This window comes from Carassius auratus, chromosome 30 (assembly GCF_003368295.1).
Source record: "Carassius auratus strain Wakin chromosome 30, ASM336829v1, whole genome shotgun sequence".
Classification (NCBI taxonomy): domain Eukaryota; kingdom Metazoa; phylum Chordata; class Actinopteri; order Cypriniformes; family Cyprinidae; genus Carassius; species Carassius auratus.
In genome coordinates, this window is record NC_039272.1 from 1,198,269 (window position 1) to 1,217,663 (window position 19,395).

The window sequence follows — 19,395 nt, forward strand, 5'->3', positions numbered from 1 at the left end:
ACGTTCCTGACTTTCACACTAATCAAACTCAACATTCAGGAATCGCATACATGATTTACCAATGCATAATGTTAATGTGTTTTTGCCACACTATTGCCAAAGTGTTGCTCTGTTGTGGTTGTTGCTTGTGTTCTGGATGGATGTTAAGTAGTTGCTAAAGTGTATTCTGGTCCCTAGATGTGGCTTGATTCCCTCTTTCAGTATACACTACAGCTGAAAAGTTTGGCCAGTAAGATGTTATTATATTCAAGGGCATATTTTATATGCATTTATAATACGATTATCTCAAATGCATACTCTTGCAAGCTTTCTGGTCATTAAAAAGTCCGGTTTCTATCAAAATATTAAGCAGAACAACTGATTTCAACATTGATAATGATGATACATGTTTATTAAGCATCAAATCTTATTAAAATGATTCCTGTAGGATCATGTGACACTCAAGACTGAAGTAATGATGACGAAAATTCAGCTCTGATAAAAGAATACTGTAAATGACATTTTAAAATGTATCAAAATAGAACATTTTAAGTTACAATAGTATTAAAAAAAATGTAATTCGACATTTTATGCCATTTTTTAAATTGTATTATTCAACAGGTGAAGATCACACGTCTTGTTTCATTAATCGCTGTAGAATTGTATCGGTCCCTTATAATCTCATTGTCATTTGCATCCAAATAAACATGCAATGTCTAATCTGACCACAGAAGCTATTGTGTATCTGAACAGCGAGGATGTTTTGGAGTTTGGAGTGGATCTGGCCCGAAGGTAAAGACTCTGATAATTTCGAAACCCACCCACCATGTCACAGAAGCTGCCCACAGAGACCCAGCAACACCTTCTGCATCTCAGCCGTCTGTTCGCTCGCTGACTTCACGCTCCGTTGCGTCCCAATTGGCTTCTTTTCATCCGCAGCCCTATCTTAACCAATAGTCTGGTCCGTAGCTAAACAATCCGCCCCCTCCCACTTGTCACCAAATCTGTCGGGCCCCAAGAAGTCTAGAGTGATCGAGAATGGATTTGGATTAAGAAGTGGGTTCGTCCCCCATTTCTTTTTTTAAGAGGTTGTTTGGTTAACCCCGAAACAGCTGCTGTCCCGTTTCTCCCCCCTTTCACGTTCCCTTTTCTCTCATTCTCTTGCTGCTTGCATCTTAATCCTGTTTTGAAGTCCTAAGTGCTAGGCAAATCCATTGAGTGCTGTGTATAATGGCTTTTAAGGGAGCGTGTTTAGATGTGCTCCAGCCCCATGGCTTATGAACCGCGGATGGTGTAATGGATTTTTTCTCCTCTCGCTGCAGCACTAAATCCAGAGTATTGTTCCTCATTATCATTTAAATAAGTCTCCCTTTTAACTCTCAATGTGGCAATGTGAATGAACCAGGGCATTGTAAGGCTAACTCTACAATTTTTTGGGCCTCCCGGTGTGCCTTGCACCCACTCGCTCTTCTCTGTACGTTACACCTCCTCGCGTTTCTGTGTGTGAGGGAGAGGGGTTCTGGAAAAGTGTTTGGATCCTGCAGTGCCGTCTTTCCGGGTTTTCTCAGGAACACTTCTCTAATTGTCACAGTGGGAGTTTGTACTGAGTGTGAGCGAGAACAGAGGAACTGATGAGGGTTAAACCCTTGTAGCAGGTGTGTGTGTGTGTGTGTGTGTGTGTGTGTGTGTGTGTGTGTGACTGAATTCTGTGCAAGGACAAAATTGGTCTTGCAGAAAAGTCACCCCCTGAGACAGAGGCAGAAATTGCCAATCGCACAGAGGAAAGAGGCAAAAAGAAGGGGGAAATGAAGGGAGAGAGAGCATGAGATTGGTATTCAGGCCTAGTCTGTGGTTCTGAGATCTGGATGTGGAAGTTGCCGTCTAGTCTGGAGATGTCTACAGCATTAAAGTTGAGAATCAGCAGTGAACTGGTAGTACAGTAACGTATCAGTGAACTTACATTGATGCATTTAGCAGATGCTTTGATGAAATTGAAGTTTAGTGTTTGTGAGATATAACATGCATTTAGAAAATAGACAGAATTTTCATTTCATGTTGAATTTGAAATGCATGTCCACGTCTAGAGAATTCCCTGCTTTGTAAATACCCAAATTAGTTTAGGCTTTACTCTGGCCAAGAACTGCCCATGTTGACAGGAAGGCGGCCTGACCAACATGTAAAGTGACCAAAAACAAAATGTTTATTTTTGTTAATGCAAAGTATTGGGCAGGCAAATCTAAAGTCAGTGATACCACAGTAGTATAAAAAAGTGGAAACTCATTCAAATGAAGGCACAGCAGTCTCAGATGAAGCTTCTGAAATCATAAAAGAAATGTATGCGGTCAGAATTTCTGCATCTTGTTTCATTATTTTATGGACACAACTGAAAACTTTGTGGTTCGGGAAAATCTTGTTAACTTAAAAGAAAAAAAGAATGGAACATTTTAATATAGGGACGAATTCTAACTATTATAGTTGCTTATTAGCCTGCCTATTATTAACATATTGGCTCTTTATTAGTTCTTATAAAGCACATATTCTGCATGAGCATATTCTAGATCCAATACCTGAATTACAGCTACCTTACTAACTATCAATAAGCAGCAAATTAGGAGTCTATTGAGGCAGTAGTTGTAGTTAATTGTTTGCAAGAATTGGACCACCAATAAAGTGTGACCAAAAATATATTGAATGTCTTTCAGAGAATGAATCCTGAAACATATAGACCTGGTTTCACATTCATGGCTTGGATTAAGCCAGGATTCGCTTTGGTTAAATTAGGACATTAGAGTCGTTTTCGTTTTTTTTTTTTTATGATGCTGAATGGAATTCATGCTGTAGACAAGTGTGATTTGTTGGAGTCTGAAACTAGCTTTAGCACTCGGTGTAACTTCTAGTTGTTGTTGACTCACTCAGGCAGCCCTGAACAGTTTTTAAAGCCCCTATATGAATCTGAATCTGACAAGGAATCTGTCACGGCAAAATAAAATACTTTAGTTCCCCCTCATTTACCATAAACTGACAAGGGCTGATGCAACAGCATGGAAAATGGATGCAAACGCTGGGTGACTTGGTTCTGATCTGAAATGTCATTTCCTTTATGATGACAATCTATGACACAGTTCTGGAAAATGATGTAACCTGCTATATAAGAATCATTTGACTGCATTACTAAGTTAATGCTGGAATTTTTCATCGAATGCACAGTAAACAAAACTGAAACGGCTTCAGATTTTGAAACATGTTAGCATAAAATGACATTAGAGGCTAAGGCTATTAATGCTCACATGGTTTAGATGGTTTGTTCTGGTATTAATCTTCATATTAATGATGAACTTTTTAAAGAAAAATGTGCCATTACCAGGTGAAAGAAATGAGACCCAAGCCATCTATGGACCAGATTTAAGCAACTACCCAGAACATTATAGAAAGCTGCTATATTGCGTTTCTCCTCCGAAGACCTGCAGACTCCTGCTGAAAGCTCAATTTAAGATAAACCCAAATTCTCGCCGAAGAGAAAAGGCCTTGAGCTACCAGACGGACAGGGCTTGAGTCATATGAGTCATGTGTTCAGCAGGTCTAAAAGAGAAAGAGAGAGAGTAAGAGAGAGAAAGAGAGAGAGAGAAAGGAATCAGGAATGCCATTAGGCGAACGATAGGAACGAAGGGTGGGAAAAAGGTTAATGTGAATATTGATATTAAAGTGCTAGAGCTTCATCATGTCTCTGTCATCTCATAGTATCCCTCAAAGGTCAACGTTGTTCTCTCTCTCTCTCTCTCTCTCTCTCTTTCTCTCCCCCAGAGCTCCACTCACTCTCTGTCAGGACGAGGGTACTCGGTAAGTGACATTTTCACGCTCTGCGGCTTTACGGCAGAATTACAGTATCCTCTCCTCCCGTTTATGGCCCCGGCAGCGGACATTTTAATTATGTTAAACAGTGAAATGGTGGAATCATGATATTAGGGACATCACTCTTGGGTGACTGACTGATTAAATGGTGAAAGGTGTCCCGTTGCACCTTGGGTAAATGAGCCTTTCTTTATATTTACGACCATTTTATTTCCAGCGCTCTGGTCGTTTCAAGTGTCACTGGCGATGTCTTCTTCTACGGTCTGCTGTGGTCATCGGTTAGAGCTTGTTTGAATCGGGTTAGAGATTTGGATTTGGTTTTGAAACAAATTTTATGCTTCCGGTTACGTAAGCTCAATTTTGGTGTCGCCGTGCTGCTGCAAGATGTGCAAAAGTGAGCATTAGCCTTAATTTGATGTCCTGTAGAGTTGGTTTTCTTTCGAATGAACTCATTTTAAGACAGTTTGATGAGTCGAACTGTATTAGAACAGGGTTGCAAAATGGTGCTAATATATATATTATTTATTATTATTATTTTTTTTGGTGAACCATTAGCACCATTTTGCAACCCCGTTCTAATACATTACATTTAATGCAAAAAATGTTATATATAAAATGTTACATTTACAAAATTTATATATATATATATATATATATATATATATATATATATATATATATATATATATATACATATATATATATATATATATACATATACACACACATGTTTTTTTATATAAATAAATAAAAACATTAAAAAAAAATTATCATTTGTTAATAGTAATATTTAATTCTACTGGTCAAATTAGAGGAATCATTATTTGTATTATATTATTATTATTATTATTATTATTATTATTATTATTATTATTATTATTAGTTTAATATTTATATTATAAATAATAACAATAGTAACAATGAAAACATTTAATTATATAACAAATATAAGTAAATTTAAAAAATTCAAAAATGAAATGAAATATTTGTTGTTTTTAAAGTGAGTCACTGCACATTCACCCTTAAAATATTAATAAATGTGTTTTTATGTATGAAAATATAGGCCACTTTTATATTTCAGAAGGAGCTCCCAATAAAAAGAAGCTCTTGGTTTAGAGAGTTTATTTTTAATATAATTAGATAAGATTAGATTAACTGTTTCCTGTTGTTGTTGTTTTTTCATTAGAACCATATGATGCATTCATGAGATTTTCATGTTTCATAATGATTGTATTATGTGTAGAAATGTTCACTGGTTTTCATTCCTTGTTCAATTCTCTGCTGTGCTCTTCTATGGATGATTTTATGGAGGAAAATAAGCTTTGGAAATTGCAGGGATTCATTGTATTATTGATTTACTGTTCTTCTTACTTTAAAGATAATCGTATTATCTATGAATATATTCCCTGTACTACTTTATTCGAAAGTGCAGTATACACTTGACACTGAAACTGACAGAAAAAAATTGTGTTGTATACCCTCGTGAAATATTCAAAAGCAGCAGTGCATTTTATATGCTAAATTTCCGCAGGCATGTCAAGCAACATGTCACAGGATCGCTGTTTGTGCAAAACAGAAAGCTCACTCCATCAGATGCTCAAATCTTTGTTTGTTTGAGGGTTAGGGTCACACACACACACACACACACACAGAGAGATGCTGACATTACCTGTCTCCTAAGAATGTCAGCTAACGACTGCCACTATGAGCCGCTAGGTTATTTATTTAATATGTTTTGTCAGCATGAAGAGACAAGAGTTTAAAGGTTTCAGGACTCATTCTGTCATGCAGTCACTACTCAACCTCTTTTATTGTTTGGCCATTTGCAAATAAAAAGAAATCATTTTCTGACATTTCTAGCTATATATATATATATATATATTAGACTGCATGTGTTTGATCAGAAACACACGCATGCATAGTAATACTGTAAAATATTTGTAAAATATGATTAATTCCAGGATAATTTTCAGCATCATTATTCCAATCTTCAGTGTCACGGTGTCTCAAAAAAAAAAAAAAAAAAGAGAGATTTCTAATTATGATCAATGTTGATAACAGTTGTGCTGCCCAATATATTTGTGAAAAAAAAAAAAAAAATATATATATATATATATATATAAACATGTTGATTCCTTAGACTTCTGCTTATATTGTCTATATTGATATTAACTAAATAGTTTTTTGATCTTCTATTGTAAGTTTGCTATACATTATGAAATAGATGATATTAGAGTTTTCACACCATGGTTAATTGTGGCCAAAAGAATTCACAATATCGATATATCAAGATATCTGTAGAATCCGCTAAACTAATTTTTACTTTATTCAGTTTTTCTTTTTACCCAATGAACATAATGATACAGATAAACACAGGGTACGTGCATTTTCACTCGTTCTTCTTCAGGTCACAGCTGACCTGAGACCAGAGATGCAACATTTTACAAAAATCAAGATTGAATCTATTTCAGAATGCCATGTTATAAAGATGTAGTGCTATTCAGGCTATATAAAACATAACTGGCTGATTAGATGGCAATGCTGACTTAAAATGCATAAAATATTACTGTTTTTAGACATAGATTCTGATGTAAAGAGTAAAGAAAATACTATGCAGAACTTATTGAAACAACCAGTTCTTTATTTACCCTTGTAAGAGTGTTCAACTCGTGAATCTGCATGTGCTCTGAAAGTTGTGCGAAGGCGGCTGTGTGTGAGACCGAACGAAACGTGGAAGGTGAAGTATAGCCGGGTCTTAAGTGATTGGCGCTGCCACCGACTTAACTTTTTACAGAGTTTAATGTAAATATATGAACACAGGAAACCACTGTTAACAGGCTAATGTAACATTTCCCATTCCATGACTAGTAAAATAATGGCAGCTTACAGTTTGTTTAATATTAATGTATATCGTCACAAGATTAACATGATGTTGATATTTCATGGTTTGAATATCACGGTTGTCATCAATACCACCAGATCTTCTAAAACTACGTTAGTTTAGTTATTCTTGTCATGATTTATGTCCTCTCGACAGCAAGAGACACTTGTCATGTTGTTTTTCCCCCCTTCTCAGTGAAAAATAGAGCATGTTTAACTCATGTCTCCTCGTGGCGATGTTCAGACATGGCAATGAAAAGAAAGCCTCTCTGTAAAAGGCCTTTAGCGGTCGTGAGCCTCGACTGTCATATCAGTTTAGGCTGAGAAAACATGACCAAAGAGCCACGAACCTTGTCCTCCTCTTTACACGATGTTGTGAGTGAGATAAAAGAGAGAAAACCGAGAGGGAAGTGCAGAAAGTCAAGAATAAGGCAGAATGTAGCGGGGTGTTTCACTTTGACACTAGTTCCATCAAATCTGGTTATGTGTAGTCGGGCCCTTTGGCCCTTCACACTGTGTGTGTGTGCTCATGAGATTAACAAAGCGCTAAGAGCTCCAGGCACAAGTTTCTGTGCGTTTGTGTCTATGTTCCTGTTTATGTGCATGAGTCTGTTATCTTCCAGAATTCAAGGCACTGTGTTACGGTCAGGAGCCCCTGGGGCCACTCCGACACTTCACGTTGTGTTCCTAATCATCTGCTAGGAGTGAAAGCGCTAAAGGCTAATGCACAAAGAGCGAGCGAGAGATGTCAGGAGGGATGATGGAGGGAGATGAAGGCTTCCGGCTGGATAAGTGGGCCACCACCTGGAAAGTTTTTAGCTCGGCCCCCAGTGGCAGCGGCTTATTCAAGCCTAGTTTTGACTCTAAATTCAGTTTAGATGAACCACACTGAATCCATTGATAGATGAATACATGTGACCACATGTTTCATGGGTCTTTGTTGTTATTGCAAAATGTAACCATATTACCTCCCAGCTCTTTATTTATTTATTTTTCAGGATTCTGATTAAATTGTGGCATTCAAGTCATGTGTCAGAATGATTGCATTTAAGAGTTGAATGCACATGATTTCTAATTACCTTTGGGAAACTTCAGGTTTTCATTATGCCGGGCTGAGTCAGTTACAGACTTATGGTGCAAACAAATTGTTTTTGATTATTTTAAGTTGTAATTCTGAACGTGGACTGTTGTATTTCGTTTGCATGCATTTTGTGTACTGCTGATGAAGAGTTAGGTTATTATTTTTGTTCTACTAATTTAACTATATGTGTGAGCTGATCTGTGTGTATCCATACTACATTTCCCATCATTTTCTGTAGCAGCATACAATTTATGAAATGTATAAAATTATGCATTATCTAGACACCTAACTTGCGTGTTTGCTCATCATTTAGTAATGCTAAAACGTGGTATTTTTCAGTAAATATAATAATAATAATAATAATAATTTGCTTTGCATTTGTGCATTTTTTATTTAATATAAACTCACTATTCAGAGTTTTTTCTCAGTATTGTGAGATATAAGCTCATAGTTGCAAGTTACTGTATAAAGATATCATTGTGATAAATGAGTTTGCATTTCTGACTTTTAGTTGCAGTTCTGTAACTTTTTTTCTTGCAATTGCAATTCTGGAAAAAAGTCTAAAGTTTGAGAGAAAAAGTCGCAATTATCTAAATACTTTTTATTTAGTGGTGTAAACTGACTACCATTTGTTATTTTATCACACTGCCAAGGGGACCTGAGACCACCTCTTACATTTGGTAAAAACACTAATGCTTGGCTTCAAGTGACTTATTTCTTTATTTTACGATCTGACATCTCTTTCAGTCTGAAAATTGATGTGTGCCGCTGTTCACACAAGATTAGAGCCAGTGTCATTCTTGTGTCTTGCACGAAATGACTGCAAATGTTGTTGGTACTTAACCATGACATATAAAATTGTGTGCTTAGGGAGCACCTGCATGATTCTCATATAACAAGGGTGCTTCAAAGGACTCTTGACACGGATATGAACCAAAATGACAAATAAAGATGGCCCCCATCTTCTTGTCATGGATCAAACGCCTCCATTCTGTAACATACACCCACTGGTGTTCAGATCACAGCACCTGCGGCTATTACACCACCCACATGGAGAACGTGGGGAGCAGTGCAACCTCGGGCAAAATAACCTCTGTTACACACCATTTATTGGTGAGAAAGTGCTTTCTGGTTTCTGACGTGGGATAGACTGATTCTATCAGCATTAAATATTCTTTTTGGAGCGGTTTGATGTGTTTGGACTGATTAGAGAGGGGTTAAGGTGTTTTGAATCTGAGGAATACAGAATCATAGTCTTGAATTTGTTACATACAGAGCTGATGGAGAGAGGTCATGCTTTAATATTACCATTAGTGTAAATTGTTGAACATTTAGATGTGTTCATTTACACTATGCATGTGCTATGCTTTATTTATTTAGTTTGTTTACATTTTTAATTGATGTAGCACACACTGGGCCTCATTTATCAATCTTACATAGAAACGAGCGCAGATCCGTGCCCATAAATCTACTAATGACATTCGTATGCTGCCAATCTCATCGTACAAATCATTGGAAAAATTAGGAAATAAACTCATGAAAGAGATACTGATCTTACTCCAAAAGCGCCTGTTTACCTTGCAATTGCAAACAATTAGGCTACATTAATTTATGTAATTTAAATGTATATTAAATACTGGCTTATCTAGTTCCCCTCGCTCTACATCAAATATTTTGCATTTAACAGTATTCAGAACTGAACAAGAATGAAAAATAAGCAGTTATAAAATTATATGTTAAACTATAAAGTTAGGCTATATTGGCATTTTTTAACAGCATACAAATGTCAAGCAAAACTCCAACGGCATTGGGCACACGATCCTGTCTCATACCACAAGAATCCAAATGTTTCCATTTTTCCATATTTGTAATTTGACTATTCATTATGTAGCCAAAACATGGCTTTATACTTCACTCATGCTCTGATACCCGTGTAAAATCCTTCACATGTGCTAAAATGTTTGTTTGGGCACTGCACGCTGATTTTACAGTGGACCTTTTAAAATAAACAATGCAACATTTGTTTGGTTGACTACATTTTAGTTTAATGATTGATGGCTGAAATGTCAGCCAACGGTAGAACTGATGTTGTTTGTGTTAGCCGATTTATTTTATTCCTTTTATAGACTTAATTTCTGTTTTTCTTCTTTCACAGAAGCAGTGCATGATGCGATGATTGAACAGTCTAATCTTACTGGTTAACAATCGACTAATGAGCATAGTTTGGCAGAAAATTAAAATGAACAAAACCCTGTCATTCTACAATTCGCCACCATATTAATTATGCTGTGCGCAAGTTCAGGTAACTCAAAAACTTTCGTACACGAGCTGAGACCAGACGTGAGATTTGATCATAGTCACCGCTCACATTCGTATTGATAAGTTCCAAGTTTTGCGCTTAAACAACTGTACGTACAAGTTTTTGCTGTACAGTATGTTTGTTTCATAAATAAATAAAACAAAAAAATCGCTTTTTTTTGGCGAACACCCAGTTGAGATTGATGTGCGTGCTCTTGCCTGCTCTTTTCCGTAAATGAAACCCAATGTTTTTAAAACGTTTCTTACAGTCAAGCAGTTTTCTTTTTATGTTCCTAATAGAATACTCTTAAAAATAAAAGCCCATTTAAATTAATTTGTAATTTACAATCATTTTACTTTAAACCGATTTAGCTTTAGGATGCAGACATTTCAACCAATATCAATGTTTGCATTTGTCAAATTAAAAAATTGTATCTTTTACCATATGAATGATTAATTTTTATTGAAAATACTTTCTGGCTTTGAAAACAGGACCTTTTACATCAACCACGAAAGAATGAAAGCGTCTGGTTGCATTTTCCCCTTAAAATAATTTACGAAATGTATGATGTATTTTATAATATTCATGTATTATTATTATTATTATTATTATTATTATTATTATACCCAACTATGTTATTATTTGAATCTAGGATGTTTTTTAATCATATTTCCCCTGTGAAAAAGTTATGGAGCAAAACACAAAATCCTTATATATGCTTATATGAATGCTTTTGTTCACCTTTAACTTCTTAAAGGTGAAAAAACATTTATATTTTTGCATCAGGCTTTTTTTTTTTAGAATAATGCTTTTTTAAAATAGTGTTTTTCACCTGTAAGAACAAATATATGCAGGCCTGCAATCATTAAAAAAAAAAAAATTAAAATAAAAAAAAATTGGGAGGGGTTGTGAGCAACTGGTTTGGAGATATTTTCTTCGTGTCAGTGCGCTGGTGCATTTGAACAAGAAGCGCTGGGGTTAGATGCTCTGACAATATCCTATACTTTGTGTGTGTGTTTGTCCGAGGGGTGTGTTTCTGGGTGAAAGCCATATTTGTTTATCGCTGTGTGCGGCCCACTGAACAGCCCGGTCCTGTTTCTTCCCTCTCACCGGGGAAACCTGGCTGTTGCTGCTAGCAACAGATAAAAAGTGCTGTTAACCTCAGCAGGGTTTCAACACATCAGTCACACGGGGAGATAAAGGTAGAAGCTTCGAGGCCTCTCTCTCTCACACACACACATACACACACACACACACAAAGAGGCTTTTGGTTCCTTCATGGGAGCCGAGATGAAACACACACTTGCATAGTCCAGTAGCTAAACATAAAGACAGTTCTGAGACTCAGCGACTCAATGGAAATGAAAATATTTTTCACAGACCGCACAACATAGCGTTAAAGCAGCACAGTGATGAATGGTAACTTCATTTTCACCTCGGATTGCTTTTCTTTTTCACTAGAGATGGACCCTCTTTTCTGTCTCTCACTGGTTGCTGTCGGCTTAAAGTGAGAGAATGGAAAGGAAATGTAAGCGTAGTTCAGATGTTGGGAATTAGCTGCTAATTGCTTTTCCTGTTTAAGCTTTTTGCTCTTAATGCTGTTTAGTCTTTAATTATTCATGGCTGCGTTGTCCGGCATGCTTTGTGAATTAAGCTCTACAAATGAAAATATGCCTGCAATGATTGTCCCAAGGCCTGACTTATTATGCAGCTCGCAGATGTTAGTTAATACATATTCAAAAGCTTGTTTCTTCAGCCTGGTTCAAAACAACTTTCCATTATGACATTATGAATTAAGATATTATTTAGCGGGAATGTCGAAAATGTCTTTTTAGGTTTTTTGTTTTTAAATTAAAACCCACTCTGTCTTCAAGTCTCGGCAGACTTCATAAGAGATGTGACCCTCTTCACCTTTCTTTCATACTATTAATATTGTCTGTTGTCTTTCTTTATTTAATTTTTCATGGTGCTTGCCAAGGCTAGCATGGCTATTATTATTATTATAGCTTGTATTATAGGGATTTTTTTCAAACTCCTACATTTACAGTATATTTTGGCTGCTGCTTTTATTCAAAGTGACTTCAAGTGCATTCAAGGTTCGCATTTATCTGTCTGTGTTTTCCTTGGGGATCGACCTTATGAACTTGGTGTTGCTTGCACAGTGCTCTACCAGTTCAGATTTCTGGCAGATAATAAAATGGGTGAAAAAGCATATTATCCTTACATTAGAGGAGCAATCTGAACTATATAGAGGTAAAAGTATGTTTTCGACCCCAGTCACTCCCACCTAGACTCTCAACTAACCCAGAGACCCTCCTATAAAAAGAGCTAGATGTATCAGTATTGGATTATTGGTGGTTAAAAATGTCTACAAATTCAGAAACATTTCTTGTGATTATCAATGTTAAATAGAATTGTTCTGCTTTGTTTTTGTGGAATATGTCATACAGTCTTAGAATTTTTTAAATAGCCTTCTGAAAGATGCATTGCTATTAGTGGTCAACCGATATATCACTAAGGCCGATATATCGGTTGATTTTAAAATAGCTTTCCGAAAGATGTATTGCTATTAGTTGTCAACCCATATATCGCCAAGGCCGATATATCGGCTGATTTTAAAATAGCCTTCTGAAAGATGCATTGCTATTAGTGGTCAACTGATATATCGCCAAGGCCGATATATCGGCTGATTTTAAAATCGACTTCTGAAAATGCATTGCTATTAGTGGTCAACCGATATATCGCCAAGGCCGATATATCGGCTGATTTTAAAATAGCCTTCTGAAAGATGCATTGCTATTAGTGGTCAACCGATATAGCGCCAAGGCCGATATATCGGCTGATTTTAAAATAGCCTTCTGAAAGATGCATTGCTATTAGTGGTCAACCGATATATCGCCAAGGCCGATATATCGGCTGATTTTAAAATAGCCTTCTGAAAGATGCATTGCCATTAGTGGTCAACCGATATATCGCCAAGGCCGATGTATTGGCTGATATTTGTCATTTTTGTAAAATATCACCATCGGCCATTAAGTTTTTCTGCTTGGCTGATGTGTTTGATACAGAACTTTTATTTTAAAGGCACACCAGACTTTTATTTTGAGAGCGGCTGCACCTGAGTGCACTCAGTGCTCACACACTCTCTCTTGTTCATTGTCGTGGTTAACAGTTCCATCTAATATGGATAGAAGTCTGTCTAATAATCAGATAGAAAGGTTAAACAAAGGAATTACTGTATACAGAAAGTATTATAACATTTGATTTTATATTAGGCTTATTAGTAATAGAAAGGTAAACATTATATTACTTTCTCGTTTGCTGTCAGCATTAAGCAAATATGCATTTATATAATTTAAACAAATCTTTGAATGACTTATGAACATTTAATTTCACAAACCTTGCAAACCTTGTCGAATCCAGCTGTGAGATCTTGTGAAGTGTGTATCCAGCATGATCACGTGTTCTCTTGATGATGATCAGTCCGTGTGAATTGAATGCTTTAAACTTTAAACTCGTGATTTCAAATTATCCTGCACTTTACGCATTTGTCCAGTCATATTCATGTCATTTTCTCTGTATGCTGTATGTAAAATGAGTGTTACCCTGGCTTTATATGAAAAATATGATTCCCAGTGCACACAAACTTATCAGAATACTGAGAGCCCCGTTGATTACAGTGTTTACTTATTATATTTTTTATTAAATATTTATTTGTTTGTGAAAAATACCTTGTCATCTAAAACATGTTTCTTTTACATTTAATTTTTTTAATCCATTCTCAAATTATTTCAGTTTTCTTAAATATTAATAATAATAATTGTAAAAAATCATATCGGCTATTGGCCTCCCTGCTTTCCAAGATATTGGCATCTGCATCGGCTGTCAAAAAACACATATCAGCCGACCACTAATTGCTATCATGCTCCGTGCTTCATAGTGTAGTAATGATGTCTTCTGTCTGTCATTTTCTAATTTAAAATGGCCTGTCTTTTGTTTTCAGTCATCTTTGTATCAGTAGCATAATTGGCCACTTTAACAATATTCATTAAACCAAAGCAGTTTTAATAGTTTTTTTTTATTGCCTGCAGTTTGTTCGTCAGTACTCGCTGCCCTCTCACATTCCATCAATAGCAACGACTCTTGTGTCTTTGTAGCTCTGCGTAAATAGCGACAAATGTAGATTGCGGTGCTATGTTATATGTGCTGTTGCTCAATCAGGTCTTAATTACATGTTGCCTTTGCCTCAAAAAGCATTTAACAGAGACTTGAATGCCTTAATGAGGAGCGTAATGAACACTCAGGATGTTTGGTTGTTGGCCTGCGTAGCATCAGCTTTTTTATAGACTGTTATAAAATACCATTTGCATCAGCAAATTACAATGGCTCGATATCATTATCCAAAGACGACCTGATCATAAATTAAACCTCCAATTACAAACATCTATCTGGTGGGAAAGAAAATGAGCAGTGTGGTTTTTATTCATTCTGAGAGAGAGATGAGGGATGCCAAGCACCTTTGTAGATTATTCTCGGTGGAGGCATTTATTCACTTGATTGTTTGGCTGCTCGCTCGGTCTCCTGACTGAAATGGGAAGCTACATTAAAAGCTCATTAAGGTCTGTGCGGCGCAGTGAGACTGAGGGATTCTCCGCTTGTCCAGTTTGCTCCAGTGCTGGACTTCCTTTTTTGCAGATAGAGATGATTTTGGTAGATTATGGAAAGCCGTTATCTACCAACTAGATTAGCATAGTTATCAGGACAGCCACAGAAGTTTTGATGTTCTCTTGTGTAGGGAAGTATAGGGGGGTACTGTGTACTCACAATTGATTGGTTGATTTCATATTAAATGTATGTTATCATGTCTATAACTGAGGCTGATGCAAAATGCATCTTGATGCAGAGCCAATGATATGACACATTAAAATACATATGAAGCAGCTACTGATGTCACATGATTCACCCCGATTACGATGTGGTTTGATCTGGATTCGGTTCAACACAATGGGATTTAATGCAATACGATGCAATGGGGGAAAATGTGATGCTGATATGTAATTCAATATGGTACAGTCATTTTTTTTTGGTTTCATTTTTTTTCAGACAGACAGCATTAAGTCATAAATACACTTAAGTACCTTCTTTGTGATTACTCATTATTCATTGCGATACAAATACCAACATATCCAATGCATCCAGTGGACTTTTATTTATGCATTGCAACATTACATTTTATGCTACTGAACCAATGCATAATACTATTATTATTATTATTATTAATGGTTGTTTATATGATCTTTAATCTAGATAATTTATTTATTATTTTTATTATTTTTATTTATTGAAAATAATAAATGTATTTAAGATGGTAGATCTGCATAAATATGTTTTCATATAAAATTGATAGCTTATAGCAGATAACTTTATATAAGCAAAATAGTTATTATAAACGATGCATTGGTCATTTTAATATATATTTTTAACATCATTCAATTATATTTTCTTTAACTTAGCCCTTGACATAAGACAGTTTACATTTAATATGAAGTTGTGTGCAAGCTGGGACAATTTGTTTTAGAGAAATATTTCTGTGGCTCTCTTTTGACCGTTTCTTATTCCAGTTGGTAGCAGATTTTTATTTATTCGTGTTGGCTTTACTTTTCCATCAAGGAGAGCTGGTTGGCCCAGCTTACCCCGCTCTCCTCGCAGGTTTGTAAAGCTTGCAGTTGTACAGATTCATTGATATGAAATGGGTGGAGAGTTGAATTGGAAGTGAAGTGGAAATGCCTCTCAGCAGTCCTATTCATTTTCACACCTCTTCTCGACACCCATCCTCGCTCGCTCCTCCTCTTCCTCCTCGACTGTGGGCAGACCCTCTGTGGAGCTCCCCTGCACTGCGGTGTGATTACACAGGAAAGGGAGCTCTATAAATCACATGGATTTATAGCACTATGGTTAATAACGCGGCTCTCTCAGGTGTCTTAAACGCCCGAAACACGTCAGCTCTCTGACCACCCCACAGGGAATCACAGCACATTATAACTGGCTCATTATCAGAGTAGAACCATTTAACATTGAACTCTCTTATGATTTTAACATTGACTCAACCTCATCCATTAGTAGAATATGGGCTGCAAAGACCGTGTTTTAATACTAAATCCTTAGGCTTTTTTTGTTCTGGGTTAAAGTATCCAACATGCGTCAGTATGCATGTGTGTTATACGTTTAATTTCATACTGATGTGTTCTTAGTGCTCATGTGTGATTGCTAAGGTACTGCAGTAATCTAAACTTGGATTTATTTGCATATGGACAGATGTATTGTTTTAATTATTTATATTTGTTAAGTTTGAAAATGTGTGCAAAATATTTGGGTCCTCGGTAAACCAATTTATTTTTTTAACTTATTTATTTATCCTTTCTATTTTATTTATTCATTTATTATCCTTTATTTAGTTACTTTTTTTTCAAAATGTATGTGAATTATTTTATTTTTTATTTAATTTAATTTAATTTAATTTAATTTTTTTATTTTTTTTATTTTATTCTTAGCCAGTATGGGAGACCTTCAAGTAGTTTTGACAATTACGTTCATGCATTCATGCAAAGGTCAAAGGTCAAGAACCACTGTCTTAGAGGCCATGTTTTCTGAAGGTGGCATCTTTTTACTTGGGCCAATACGTAAACACCTTAGCAACTAGTTCTGGGAACATCTTATTAACCTCATATCAATGTTCTAGCAACCATTCGGACCCTTAGCCTTGTAACGTTGAGTTTTGAATGGGTGAGTACGACTGAATTTGTACAAATCTGTTGTTGTTTTTATCATAAGAAACATTTGTAAGCTGCAAAGATGCACTTATTTTATTCTGTGTTCCTTTGCGGCATCTCTGTTCTTTTCTTGTGATCTCAGGCTGTGTTTAGCACGCTAGTTTGTTTCACCATCTCAGAGGAAATACCTGTGCTGCTGTCTGGGTTGTGTTTCAGCCTGAGACCCATTGCCAAATCTCAGCATGAGGGGCGGAACAAAAGCTTTCTCTGAACAAAAATGCTTCAGGCATTGAACAGACCTCCTCTACTGTGAGACAAAAGACCCGCAGGCCTTACAGAACCCTGAGAGCCTCCCTGCCACCCAAACAAAGGCAGAAATTAAGCAGCGCTCGGAGCGATACGGCTCTTACACACAAGCTAAAATGTTTCTTTTATAGCTCTAGTGGGTTTCAACATGGCGTCTCTCCTGAAGGCGAGAACAGAGCTCTGCCTCTTGCCTTTTGTCAGGGCTACAGGGAGGGACGGTGAATTTAATCAGCCATTTTATTTATTTATTTGTTTTTCAGATAACTCTTATTTGAACAATTCTCAGGAATCATGTTTTTTTTATTAATCCCAATTAATCTCAATCAGATTACATTTGCGTTATTTTGATTATGCTAAAAAACAGCTAACTACCACAATACAGAATAAAAACATAACATAAAAAAACATGATTTCTTTTTTTTTTTGTAAAAAAAACCTCTACATATACTTTTATATATATATATATATATATATATATATATATATATATATATATATATATATATATATATATATAATATTTTAATATTGTTTTTGTCGTTTTTGACATAATTTTGCTAACTTTATTATTATTATTTTTTTTAAGAAATTGATACTTTTATTAAGCAAAGATGCATTAAATCAAACATCTAAATAAAGACATTTATGATGCCACAAATTATTTTATTTTAGAAATGTTTGAACTTCCTATTCATCAAAGATTGCTCAACAAAATGCATTATGGTTTACACAAAAATATTAAACAGCTATTTTATTATTATTATTTAAAAATGTCTTGATGACCCAATCAGCACATGAGAATGACTTCTGCAGGATCATGTTACACTGAAGAGTAACGATGCTGAAAATTCTAAAATATAAATAACGATACAATTCACAATATTACTGTTTTTACTGTATATTTGACTAAATAAATACAACCCTGGTGACATTAAGAGACTTCTGAAAGCATGAAAACAAATCTTACATTTGAATGTTAGTGTTTAATAAAGAATAAAGAGTTGCACTCAAACTTTTGCACGGTTCTGAAAGTCTTAAATCTGTAAACCGTGTGTTCTCTTATGTTGTATTTTGAATGTCAGTTGCTTCCTCTTCACCACCTTAGTTTCACTGTGTGTCATGCGTGAGCTGTAAGATCACACTCTACCCACTCAAGCGTTAAAGGTAGTCACCAGTGAATTTATGCACTGGCCGCTCAAAACGAGCTCGAGCGTGACATGGAAAAAGACAGAAAGAGAAAGCGAGAGGAAGGCCAGAGAAAGAAAAGATTAAACACAAGCAGTAGTTTTTGTGGTTTTAACACTAGCGCTGTTCTCTCTCACCTCACCTCCTCTGCGGCTTGCTTCAGGCTAACAGTTGCACCCCAGCAGGTACAACCCAGATTTCCTGTAGCAAAACGAGCATGTTTATCTGCTCTTTAGGCGTCTGTGCACAAACCTCCTATACTCAGTTTGAGCTCCACCGTCGTGTCCCAGACTGCTCTCTGTATACGTGCATTTCTTCCATGCCCGCTAGATCTCTTAGATTGCGGAGGCGTTTGAGTGTTTACGGAAAAGGAGGTTATCATGTCCTTGTTGCAGAAATTGAATGGTTACACAGGCTTGTCCCAGAAGCAGACCGGTTTTAGACACTTATTAAAGTTATTTGTTTTGAGCGGTGGTATTCGATTTAAACTTATTAGCCTGTTAGCTTGTGCGAGTTTGTGTAGACTGTAGTATAAGATAATGAATGTCAGAGAATTTGGTTTATGGCCTTTTTTTGTTTTTGACAGTAGTTGGTGAACCTGACAGACATGTTCTTAAATATTTTTAGAATCTTGGAATCTTGTGTGTGTATATTTTTAAAGGCCTTCCATAGGCCCCATTCTTATTTATCCATAGGTCCCTACTACTTATATATATATATATATATATATATATATATATATATATATATATATATATATATAAAATCCATTGTATATATTCTGTATGTATACTGTACCATAAATTTGTGTGACAGAACAAAAATGTCTTAATATACAAATAGCATGAGAGCGGTGTGTGTTTTTATGGTCATTGTTAGACACTTATATAGCATTATAATTATAGTGAAATTATAATTCACCTCATTTTTCCCCATTACTTTTGGACAATAAAAAAAAAAAAACCTTTGACAACAACAAACTTTGCTGTCATCCATTCAAAACTGCTGAAAATTATACCATTTTTGAATATCAAATAACAAGTTGA

At 35.7% G+C, this 19,395-nt stretch overlaps 1 pseudogene; it reads left to right on the forward strand.

Moving 5' to 3' along the window:
- Positions 1-19,395, forward strand: part of LOC113048764 (autism susceptibility gene 2 protein homolog) — a 246,532-nt pseudogene that overhangs the window by 72,933 nt on the left and 154,204 nt on the right.